Source organism: Panthera uncia (assembly GCF_023721935.1).
Source record: "Panthera uncia isolate 11264 chromosome B3 unlocalized genomic scaffold, Puncia_PCG_1.0 HiC_scaffold_1, whole genome shotgun sequence".
Taxonomy (NCBI): Eukaryota; Metazoa; Chordata; class Mammalia; order Carnivora; family Felidae; genus Panthera; species Panthera uncia.
Genome location: NW_026057582.1, coordinates 17,972,509 through 17,985,757, shown reverse-complemented (window position 1 = coordinate 17,985,757; position 13,249 = coordinate 17,972,509).

Genomic DNA, 13,249 nt, shown 5'->3' with positions numbered 1-13,249 from the left:
GAAAGAAATAGTAAGGAAGATCAATGAAACTGGCTCTTTGAAAAGACCAACATAGTGGCAAGAGTGTTAAGGACACAAGACTGAAAATACAAATAAAAATTATAAAAATGGGAAAGTATATAGCTCTGATAAAATATAGGCTAAGAATATGAGAATATCATGAACTTTATGCCCAAGAATTGAAAACCATAATGAAATGCATAGTATCCAAAGACGTAACTTACCAAAATTAACTTAAAAATTAATCAGTCCCAGATGAATCAGTCCCCTTTCACAAACCTGTGAAATAGGTTAAAATAGTCAATACTTAAAAATATACCTATTAAAAGAGAGGGGGAAAACACCTACCTCAACAGAGATCATTGTTGAAATGAATATTCTTCAACATCTAATGCTATGTGAAATTTTTCTAAAAATACAAAAAAATTGAATTTCCCTTGTTTGTTTTCTGAGATTATTATAATATCAATAACAAAACCAGATAAAGACAGTATACTACAAAAGTTAGGCCAGGGTACCTGGGTGGCTCAATTGGTTAAGTGTTTGACTCTTGAATTCAATTCAGGACATGATCTGACTAATATCATGATGTGATATTAAGCACCACATCTCTTTCCCTCTCTCTCTGCCCTTCCCCCACTTGTGCACACACATGCATGCTCTTTCTCTCAAATAAATACATAAACTTTAAAAGATTAGGCCAATATTTATGAATTGAATCTACAATTATATACAAGACATAATACATAACCATGTTGAGTTGTTCACTTAAATGTAAAAGTGATTTCACTTTGAAACACACATTTATTAAAATACTAAGAAAAAAAGATGGAAAATAATTTACTTGATTGTCCAAAGAGTGCTAAAATAAATAGAGAAATATTAGTATAGTATCCTTAACGTAAATATAAATTTTGCATTACATACATATCTATTTATATTTGTATTTATATTTATATTTATATTTATATTTATATTTATATTTATTTATACCTGCTAGCATTGCTTCATTTGTACAACCAATGTTTAAAACACAGCCAGTGCAGTAAGACAAGAAAAACATAGCAGAGTATAACCTTTGGAGAGAAATATCATTGTTACTAATCATTAACAATATGATATCCTAAACAAAATCTGAGAGGATCTACAAGAACAAGCTAATCAATTTCTTTTGTAATTCCTTAACTGAAATATTTAGATCCATATGTTTCAGAATTAAGAATTTTTGAGTTCTAGAAAGGTAAAAAGGTCCATAAACATACATTACATAACATTGCCTGCAGTTTGGGAGCAGCATCCCATAATCAAATATATTAATGTTTTCAACAAAACTTATGAATATTCACGCTAATTGAGACAAAGACTGTAAATAGCCTCACATCTGTTCAGATCAGATTTGGCCTTGGAATAAGATTGAGTGCCAAATTTACTTTTAAAAACTCTCAGTTTTTAGAGCTTTTTGAATTTCAGAATTATGAATAGGGGATTATGAATCTGTTGCAAGAACAGAGTTCAGCATGATTGCTATATAAACGCTAAATAAACAACAACAAAAAAAACTAAACAATTCTTATATACTAGCTACAGAAATTAGAAAGTACAATTTTGAAAATTTTAACAACAAAGAGCTGTAAAAAGAATGAGGAATAATGACAGAAAAGTATTACCATTTTTCAGATAAAATTATAAAATTTGAATAACATAAAAAATAAGATTCAAGTACATGGAGAAACTTACCATATTTATATATAGAAAGATGCAATACTGCAAAGATTTCCTTGCAATGCAATTATGCAGAGTTCAATAAAATATCAATGCAAATCCAAAGGGATTTTTGAAATATAACTTGACAAGTAGATTGCAATATTTATATGAAAGAGAAAAGGGCCTTGAACAGGTAAATCTATTCTGAAATAGGAAAAAGTGGGAGGCTTCAAAGCAAATAGCAAGACAAAATTTTTGAGTGATTTGGAGGTGGATAAATTGACCCATGGTACAGAATAGAGATAAGAGAAACCAACTCTTTCTATGGGATAAATGTGACCTTAGGAAGCAGGGAAACATAGGCTATTCAAACAATAGTAGGAGCAAAATTGCTTATCGATAAGAAAAAAAACAAAGATTTAACCTCATAACAACCACTCATTGAGTAGATAAAAATATACACATTTAAAATATTTTATTTTATTTTATTTTTTTTTAAATTTTTTTTTCAACGTTTTTTATTTATTTTTGGGACAGAGAGAGACAGAGCATGAACGGGGGAGGGGCAGAGAGAGAGGGAGACACAGAATCGGAAACAGGCTCCAGGCTCCGAGCCATCAGCCCAGAGCCTGACGCGGGGCTCGAACTCACAGACCGCGAGATCGTGACCTGGCTGAAGTCGGACGCTTAACCGACTGCGCCACCCAGGCGCCCCTAAAATATTTTAAACACTAATAAAAACATATGGTCATAGATTTAGAACGGTGAGGTAAGAAAGGATTTTGTCTGCATTAAAATTATTTTTTTTTCTGAACTTAAAGTACACTGTAAAAAATTAGAGAGCAAACTTCAAATTGAGAGTAGATATTTTCTCTGTAGGTGTCTTCTAAAATATAGATATCTATATAGAGACAAACCTTTAGAAATCAATAAGAACAAAAGACACAACTCATTTAAATTATGGGAAAATTATATAAAGGTACAAATCAAAGAGGAGCAAACTTAAAAATACAAACTTAAAAATACAATACAAACTTAAAAATGAGAAATATCTATTCTCATCCCCGCAAAAGGCAAATTCAAACAATGAGATGTCATTTCATATCCCAAAGCTTGGCAAACACTGAGAGGTCTGACAATACGTTTCAGTAAGAATTGAAAAAAGCAGTATTTACAAGCTGCTGTAAGGAAATGGGATAAACACTTAGTAACCATTTCACAATATCTAGTAAAATTAACTATGTGAATAACGTGCAACTTGTAACCTATCAGTTCTACTTTCCGCGTATATCTTGGAGAAACTTTTGAACACATGTACAAGAAAACAGACTAAAAAGTGATCATACCAGTACTGGAAATAATGGGTTAATTGTAAAGGTCTTTCAGAGGTGCCTGGGTGGCTGTCGGTTGAGCTCACTCTTGGTCCTGGCTCAGGTTGTGATCCCAGGGTTGTGAGATTAAGCGCCACCCGGCTCAGCACTGAGTGTAGAGCCTGCCTACATCTCTCTCTCTCTCTCTCTCTCTCTCTCTCTCTCTCTCTCTCTCTCTCTCTCCCCCCACCCCCCTCCCCCCCGGCTGTCTCCTCACACATTCTCTCTCCCTTAAAATAAAATCTTAGAAATATCATAAAGGTATGGGACGCCTGGGTGGCTCAGTCGGTAAAGCATCCGACTCTGGCTCAGGTCATGATCTCATGGTTTGTGGGTTCCAGCCCTGCATCCGGCTCTGTGCTGACAGCTTGGAGGCTGGAGCCTGCTTCGGATTCCCTGTCTCCCTTTCTCTGCCCCTCCCCTGCTCATGCTTTGTGGCTCTAGGTCTCTCAAAAATAAACAAATGTAAATTTTTTTTTAATTATAAAGGTCTTTCATGTCTAGTAACAGAAGAATGGATACATTTTGGTATAATAGAAAAACAGAATGTAAAGCAGCAGCTCAAATTAATACACTAGAGGTTCAGTTATAAAAAGGTTATTGAGTGAAAAAATCACGTACAGAAAAATACATACATTAGTGTATGCATTAAAATTTAAACCATAAAAAAGAATATAAATAGATATAATAGATATGTGGTCATATTATAACTATATAAAATGTCCTATTTGATATGTAAAATAATGCATATTATATATAAATATTTCATAAACATATACAAGATATGCTTAAACTGAGTATACAACTTACTACCAGAAATGGGACAAAGAAGGGGAGAAGTAGCCAAAGACTGGAGATGACAACACAGGTAGCCGTGTCTTCATCATCATTTCTTTAAAAGGTAACGGAAAAAGATCTGCCGCTGGTATTAACATTATATTTTGCTGAAATTCACTTACAGAAGTGCTCGCTTGTATTTTTAAAATAATCAGTTTGCTTAAATTTTATTGTAGGGATAATTTTTCAAATCCATCGAGACGCTTTGGTCTTCTGCATCAGGGCCGCTGCCCAGTTCTGCCCCTTCCAGTAACCAGTCAGTCTCCTAGCAGGGAATATGGAACATGGACAGTGACTGCTCCAACATCTTGTAGGTTATTTTAGGTCTCAAGTTTGCACAGACTTCTCACCTCCTAATCCTGCTAATCCCCACAAATTCTAATCTTTTCTACTTATTTATCAACTTAAAAAATTCCAGAAGTGCTACATGCAACCATTGCAAAAGTGTGTGTGTGTGTGTGTGTGTGTGTGTGTGTGTGAACGCATGTGCACATGCATGCACACTGGAAGATGGGGGCATGAATAATCTCAAATCAATTTAAGCTTTCCTGAGCAGAGGTTGAGATCCACTTGCAGAGAGGTGCCTGGGTGGCTCAGTCAGTTAAGCGACCGACTCTTGACTTTGGCTCGGGTCATGATCCCAAGGTCATGAGAGCCAGCCCCACATCAGGCTGGCACTGGGCTTGGACACTGCTTAAGATTCTTTTTCCCTCTCCCTCTGGCCCTCCCCCATTTGCACTCAAGCTCTTTCTCTTAAAAAAAAAAGATCCACTTGGGAAAAAGGCACCCAACACCAGTGACTTGACTTGCTGTTGGCTTTGTGTTTCTGACCCATCTCCTTAGTTGTCTCCTGAGATGCCTACTCATCCATCTAAACTCATGGGTCATCTCACCCATAACTTCTGGGTGTGACGTATTCATTTCTTTAATTAAATACTTAGGAAAAACTTACTCTATGCAGCACTGTTCTAAGGCCTGAATTCTGAATGACTGAAATGGAAAGGGCATCAAAATTTTGTACGATCTTTATGGAGTCAATTTAAATATTTTTCACATCCAAAAAAGGATGTCCTCTTCAAGAGTTTCTTAATCCACTCTAGGTAAAGCTGTGATCTACCTCAAATTTCTCAAGTCATACCTTGGATGTCTCACTTGTCTTAAACAAACACTTCCTCAACTAGACGTGGGACCCCTTTGTCCTCCTTTTTCTACTTGCCCCACTTCATCAACCATGGTTTCATTCCACTCCACTCTGTGTATGTCCAAATCATATCCCATATGTCTCTCTAGTCACATCTAAGGTAATGCCTGTGTGTTACTGCCACGGTAAAAGTACCCGTGTACATATAGCTATGGAAAAAGAACCAATCTTAATAATTATTTTGGTCTGGAGTCTTTATGCAACTTTATACATATATTTATTAATTCTGATTATCCTAGTTTTTGTCGATCCATGTATCTATCAGGTATTATTTTTCTTCTTTCTGAATAACTCCTTTAACATTAATTGTATTGCAATGAATTCTGTCAATTTTTATTCTGGGGTGTATATATATATAGAGAGAGAGAAAAATTTATGTCAAGGAATTGTCTCATACAACTGTGAGGGCTGGCAACTCAAAAATCTGCAGAGCAGCCAGGCAGACTGGAGACCGAGAGAAGAACTGATGTTACATTCTTGAGTCTAATGTCCATCTAGAAGCACAATCCCTTCTTTGAGGGAACTCAGTTTTTTCACATAAGACCTTCAACTTGTTGGACAAGGCTCACCAACATTATGGCGTGTACTCTACACAAAGTCCACTGCTTTAAATGATAATCACATCTAAAAATTACCTCCATAGCAAAATCCAGACTGCTGCTTGACTACAAACTGGGCATCTTAGTTTGTCAAGTTGATACATAAAATCAATTATTATATTTCATCTTTATTTTTGAAAGGTATTTTGTGGGTGTAGAATGCTAGGTTGACAAAGGTGTGGTTTTTTTTTTGTTGTTGTTTTGTTTTGTTGTTGTTCTTCCTTGCAGTCCTTTAAAGCTGCCATTTCATTGTTTTCTACCCTGCATGGTTTCTAGGGAGAAATTTTCTGACATTCTTACCTTTGTTCTGTATATATGTGTCCCTTTTTTCAAGGGGGGTATCTTATTTTAAGATGCTCTTTTTTTCACTATTTTCGACAATTTGATATTATTTCTAGCTCTTCTTCTTAGGGTTTTTGGTGCTTGTTGGTTATGCAGTGCTATGGTCTGAAGTTTCACTCCCCCCGCCCCCCACCAAATTAACATATTGAAATCTTAATACCCAATGTTGTGGGGGTGGAGGTGGGGTCTTTGGAAATACTTAGGTTATGAAGGTGAGGCCTCATGAATCAGATGAGTGGCTTATAAAAGAGATCCCACAAGGCTCTCTAGCTCCTTCTACCATGTGCGGACACAAGGAGAAGGACCTTGTGGAGGACGCTCACCATACAGGCAGCCTAATCTCAGACATCTGGTCTCCAAGCTGTAAGGAAGAGATTTCTGTTGTGTTTAAGCTACCCAGTTGGTGGTATCTGTCATAGCAGCCCAAACAGAGTAAGGCATTTAGATTTGTGGTTTTCATCAAGTTTGGAAAGTTTTCAGTTATTATTTAAAAAATGATTTTTAATTCTTCCCCTCCACTCCACCTCTGTCCTCATGAATCCTCGATCACTCCTCTGCAAACCGATCTTATTCTGCAGCTCATTCCATCTCTGTCCAGTTTGGTTCCAATCATTTTACTCACTGGACTTCATTTTAGATGTTTTCTAAACGCAGAATAGTAGTCAAGTGGGCTAGTTCTTAGAGGTGTTCTGAACCGGGTCTTGGCAGAAATGGAAATCGGAGGAAGTTTAAGAAGCAGGCCCTGGTGTTTATGATCATCAGTACTCACAATGTCTCCAAGACCCTGCCTTCTGCTCAGCTCTGCCTCAGGGAGGGACTAGAGGAAGCAGACATTGACATACCTTGCAGTTTAGGACATCTCTCTTGGGCAAGGTGTCACTCTCAATTTCTGGTAGGCAATCAATCTCTATTAACTATTCTTTTAGAAAGCCACCACTATGACTTTAGTTCGGGGGAGATGTTAAGACGTGCTCTCCAGAGCACTGAATTTTCCACAGAACCAGGACCACTGCCCCGTGGCAAGCCCTAGGGAAAATACCCAGTCCAAGTCTTGGTCATACTCTTTAGACAAGGTCATCCTTTGGACCCCTTTGTCCTCAAGTTTGGAAACAATTGCTAATTTGCAGCATAGTTCTGCTTTTTGTCTAATTATTAAGATCAGTACTTACAGGATTCAAGGGATGCCTGGGTGGCTTAATCAGTTAAGCATCCCACTTCAGCTGAGGTCATGATCTCACGGTTCATGAGTTTGAGCCCCACATCAGGCTCTGTGCTGACAGCTCAGAGCCTGGAGCCTGCATCCGATTCTGTGTCTCCCTCTCTCTCTCTGCCCCTTCCCTGATCATACTCTGTCTCTCTCACTCTAAAAAACAAATTAAACATTTAAAAAAAAAAAGAGAGATTCAAAACTGGTGGTTTTTAAAAAATTATTTATTTATTTAAGTAATCTCTACACTAAAGTGGGGTTCAAACTTGTGACCTTGAAATCAAGTGTCACATGCTCTTCCAAATGAGCCAGCTGGGGACCCTAAAAACTGTTGTTTTTGAGAAATATTAAAATGTTACCACAAACACTATTGGGTTAATATTTTCTTGTTTTCTAAGAGGCATTGGCAGTGTTTCTAATTTTTATTCCTACGTGAAGGAAATCCAGATTAAGGGACATTAAGTCAAAATTTTCCTATAAATGTGAAAATGTTAACATTGATTAGTTAAGACGAAAGTCTGTCCCTAATCCTTAGTTTTCTCAGAATTAGTACTTTGGAAGTAATTAATGGTTATTTTACAATAATAATTGATCCCATGGTACACATACCCTTCCAGTGCAACTCATTAAAATAAAGACATTTAATTTGATAATCAACTGTAATACCACTCAGCTAACAAGATGTAGCATCATTTACCGGCTTCATAGTCATTATATATGGCAGAATAATAAATAATTAACCTATTACAGGAACATCTGGTAATCCTTTAATCAGTGTACCCTCAGCTTATTTATATAAATCTCAATTTGGTCTATGTTGCTTAGATTTCATGAATTTAATTTACCTTTGATGATTAAGTAACTAATTATTTGGTTACTCTATTATGGTTTTTACTCTAACATAATCATGGGCTAATCAGAGTACAACATTATAATCTATCACCTTATATACTAAATGCACTTGTATAAAAGAATAATAAGGTAAACAATTCTTTCTAAATATTTTAAATATTTTCATATCACCATGTAATATGAAAAAAAAACATGGAAAGCACATAAAGAGATAATGTGGAGTAATGAAAGGCAAAATGATTTTTCATGTAAAATTATGTGTTTCCTTTTATTGCTTCTTCATTCATTATAAATGTGAGTGATCACTCTGGCTTCATCACAAACTTATGAAGAAGAGCGTATTATTCCCAATTTACAGATAGAATAGTGAGGCCCCAAGAGTTTAAGTCACTTGTCTCAATTATTAAGTGGTCCATTTGAAATATTTGCCTATTTTATCCCAAAATTTATTCACTGTATCATATTTTTTCTTTATATTTTTATAACAAATATGTAAATAAATATATTTATTTCAGGGATTTTTAGGAAAAAGGAATATAATCTTTCCTTAAATTGTTGTCTGTTGAAGTAGATACAACAGAAAATGCAGGAAGAGGAGGAGGAAGAGAGGAGAAAACCAAGAACAGGAAGAACATGAACAAGAATAAAAAGATGACTTCTTCCATCATTTCACCCATATCCCTATCTTATAATCACATTAACATGTTTCTCTCTCCTGTTAAAAAGAGGTGTCTGTTTTGTTTCAGTCTCAGCCTACTGAGATCCAGTATTGGAGCTGGACCAGATCTTGTGGTCCTTATTATGATTGCAAAAGGCCCTCAGTAATAGCCATCAGAAAACTGGAAAAGAGAGAGAGAGAGAGAGAGAGAGAGAGAGAGAAAGAGAGAGAACGCAGGCCAGGGGTCCTGCTTTTACTGGGGTCAAGAGTGGGACGTAGGGTTTTAGGGTTCACTCCTTATTGGAAAATTTAAAATGGAAGAATGGGAAATTAAAGCACAGGAAGAGAAAAAAACCACAAGTGACCCAAATGGTCAGTGTATCAGACCCTTGTGGCTGGCAGTGTGTTTATTTGAGATGGCCATCCTTGAAGTGGATGCCTCCGTAGTCAAAGCTTAAATAAGGAACTTTTATTACTAAAAGAAAAGCCAACTGTAAGAATCTATGCCACAGTGGCATAGCTTAATAGCCAATGTTTGTTTTTATCAGTTTATTTTTGTATTATTTCCGTATCTATTCCAGTTGTTTTTATTCTGGGTTGACCAGACATGGTGAGATCATGAAGCTTTAAAGCTTCTTTCTTAAAACAAAGTTCTCTGGGGTAACATAATATATAGATTTGAGAATAGAAAGGACTTATTCGGGAAACCCTGATGGTACTTCCCAGAGTACTGTTAAATTATGTATATGTTAGGATCATGAAAGTCCTACTCACTGTATTTCTCTATTATAGGATAAAGGTGAGTAGAATTCAATTAAATTGACAGAATAACAATTATCAATAGCAAATTTATAATTTCTTATCACTTATTACATATCAACATGCTTTGATAATTATATTTGATTCCACATTTGTCTTAATGTAGACATTACAATATCTTTCATGGGTAATCCAATGACAAAGCAACAAAAAAGACACAGATGCTCAATGACTAATTCAAGTTCTCTATCTAAGAATATGCAACTAACTCAATGTCAAACAGGAAGTCAATTAAGAAACCAGTAAGAAAATGTCTAATTCTAGAGCTAAGTGTTACCAATAGGCAGAAATCACTTTTTAAAAAATGTTAGCTACCCTTTGGAATAGAAACAAACCAATCTCTTAGAAGAGAAAGGATTCAAATAATTTCCATGAACCTGACCCAGTCTGAGACAGTTTTCTTAGAACAAAGACTTTGAAGTGAAAACCTGACAATTTGTTATATTACCAATTTAGAAAATAATCTCAAACCCTACTGATACAATGCCAACCTGTCATGTTACAAAATTTCCCCCTTATTTTGTCAGATCATTCAGCATAACAACTGTTTTCTCTAAATCTTTCAGTATTCTGGAGCAAGGGTTAGAAAAAAGCTGTTTCTTTTCTATTAGGAATCTTTCATACCTCTTAGAGGTTGTTTTTTTTATTTAATTTTTTATTTTTTAAAATTTACATCCAAATTAGTTAGCATATAGTGAAACAATGATTTCAGGAGTAGATTCCTTAATTTCCCTTACCCATTTGGCCCATCTCCCCTCCCACAACCCCTACAGTAACCCTCTGTTTGTTCTTCATATTTATGAGTCTCTTCTGTTTTGTCCCTCTCCCTGTTTTCATATTATTTTTGTTTCCCTTCCCTTATGTTCATCTGTTTTGGTTCTTAAAGTCCTGGTATGAGTGAAGTCATATGATTTTTGTCTTTCTCTGACTAATTTCACTAAGCATAATACCCTCCAGTTCCATCCACATAGTTGCAAATGGCAAGATTTCATTCTTTTTTTTTTTTTTTAACGTTTTTTATTTATTTTTGGGACAGAGAGAGACAGAGCATGAACAGGGGAGGGGCAGAGAGAGAGGGAGACACAGAATCGGAAACAGGCTCCAGGCTCCGAGCCATCAGCCCAGAGCCTGACGTGGGGCTCGAACTCACGGACCGCGAGATCATGACCTGGCTGAAGTCGGACGCTTAACCGACTGCGCCACCCAGGCGCCCCGATTTCATTCTTTTTGATTGCCGAGTAATACTCCATTGTATATATACCACATGTTCTTTATCCATTCATCCATCAAGGGACATTTGGGTTTTTTCCATAGTTTGGCTATTGTTGATAGTGCTGCTATAAACATGGGAGTGCATGTGTCCCTTCAAAACAGCACACCTGTATCCCTTGGATAAATGTCTAGTAGTGCAATTGCTGGGTCGTAGGATAGTTCTACTTTTAATTTGTTGAAGAACCTACACACTGTTTTCCACAGTGGCTGCACCAGTTTGCGGTCCCACCAGCAGTGCAAGAGGGTTCCTCTTTCTCCGCATCCTCACTAACATCTGTTGTTGCCTGAGTTGTTAATGTTAGCCATTCTGACAGGTGTGAGATGGTATCTCATTGTGGTTTTGATTTGCATTTCCCTGATGATGAGTGATGTTGATCATTTTTTCATGTGTCGGTTGGCCATCTGGATGTCTTCTTTGGAGAAGTGTCTATTCATGTCTTTCACCCATTTCTTCACTGGGTTATTTGTTTCTTGGGTGTTGAGTTTGATAAGTTATTTATAGATTTTGGATACTAACCCTTTATCTGACATGTCATTTGCAAAAAATAGAAATGGAGGGAACACTTCCAAACTCTTCCTATGAAGCCAGCATTACCTTGATTCCAAAACCAGACAGAGACCCCACTAAAAAGGAGAACTATAGACCAATTTCCCTGATGAACGTGGATGCAAAAATCCTCAACAAGATATTAGCCAACCAGATCCAACAATACATTAAAAAAATTATTCACCACGACCAAGTAGGATTTATACCTGGGATGCAGGGCTGGTTCAATATCCACAAAACAACGTGATTCATCACATCAATAATAGAAAGGACAAGAACCATATGATCCTCTCAATAGATTCAGACAAAGCATTTGACAAAATACAGCATCCTTTCTTGATAAAAACCCTCAAGAAAGTAGGGATAGAAGGAACATACCTGGAGATCATAAAAGCCATATGTGAATGAACCAATGCTAATATCATCCTCAATGGGGAAAAACTCAGAGGTTTCCCCCTAAGGTCAGGAACAAGACAGGGATGTCCACTCTCGCCACTGTTATTCAACACAGTATTGGAAGTCTTAGCCTCTGCAATCAGACAACACAAAGAAATAAAAGGCATCCAAATCAGCCAGGAGGGGGTCAAACTTTCACTCTTCACAGACGACATGATACTCTATGTGGAAAACCCAAAAGATCCCACCAAAAAACTGCTAGAACTGATTCATGTATTCAGCAAAGTTGCAGGATATAAAATCAGTGGACAGAAATCGGTTTCATTCCTATACACCAACAATGAAGTGACAGAAAGAGAAATCAGGGAATAGATCTCATTTACAGTTGCACAAAAAAACATAAAATACCTAGGAATAAATCTAACCAAAGAGGTGAAAAATCTATACACTGAAAACTATAGAAATCTTATGAAAGAAATTGAAGAAGACACACAAAAAAAAAAATGGAAAAAGATTCCATGCTCCTGGATAGGAAGAACAAATATTGTTAAAATGTCGATACTACCCAAAGCAATCTACATATTTAAAGCAATCCCTATCAAAGTAACACCAGCATTCTTCACAGAGCTAGAACAAATAATCGTAAAATTTGTATGGAACCAGAAAAGACCCCAAATAGCCAAAGCAATCTTGAAAAAGAAAACCAAAGCAGGAGGCATCACAATCCCAGACTTCAAGCTATACTACAAATCTGTAATCATCAAGGCAGTATGGTACTGGCACAAGAACAAACACTCAGGTCAACGGAACAGAATACAGAACCCAGAAATGGACCCACAAACGTATGGCCAACTAATCTTTGATAAAGCAGGAAAGAATATCCAATGGAATCAAGACAGTCTCTTCAGCAAGTGGTGCTGGGAAAACTGGACAGCGACATGCAGAAGAATGAACCTGGCTCACCTTCTTACCCCACACACAAGAATAAACTCAAAATGGATGAAAGACCTCAATGTAAGACAGGAAGCCACCAAAATCCTCTAGGAGAAAGCAGGCAAAAACCTCTTTGATCTTGCCCACAGCAACTTCTTACCCAACACGTCTCCAGAGGCAAGAGAAACAAAAGCAAAAACGAACTACTGGGACCTCATCAAAATAAAAAGCTTTGCACAGCGAAGGAAACAATCAGCAAAACTAAAAGGCAACTGACAGAATGGGAGAAGATATTTTCAAATGACATATCAGATAAAAGGTGAGGTTGTTTTGAAAAATAAGGGTAGGAAATAGAACCCATGAGCTGGAAGGTACCAAGATCTGTATGTGTTTCCAGTCTCCTTCTTCCCCTCCAACATCCTCTTCCTCCCCCTCCTCCTCCTCCTCCTCCTCCTCCTCCCCCTCCTTCTCTTTCCCCTTCTCCTTCTTCACTGTGATTTTTCTGTTACTGA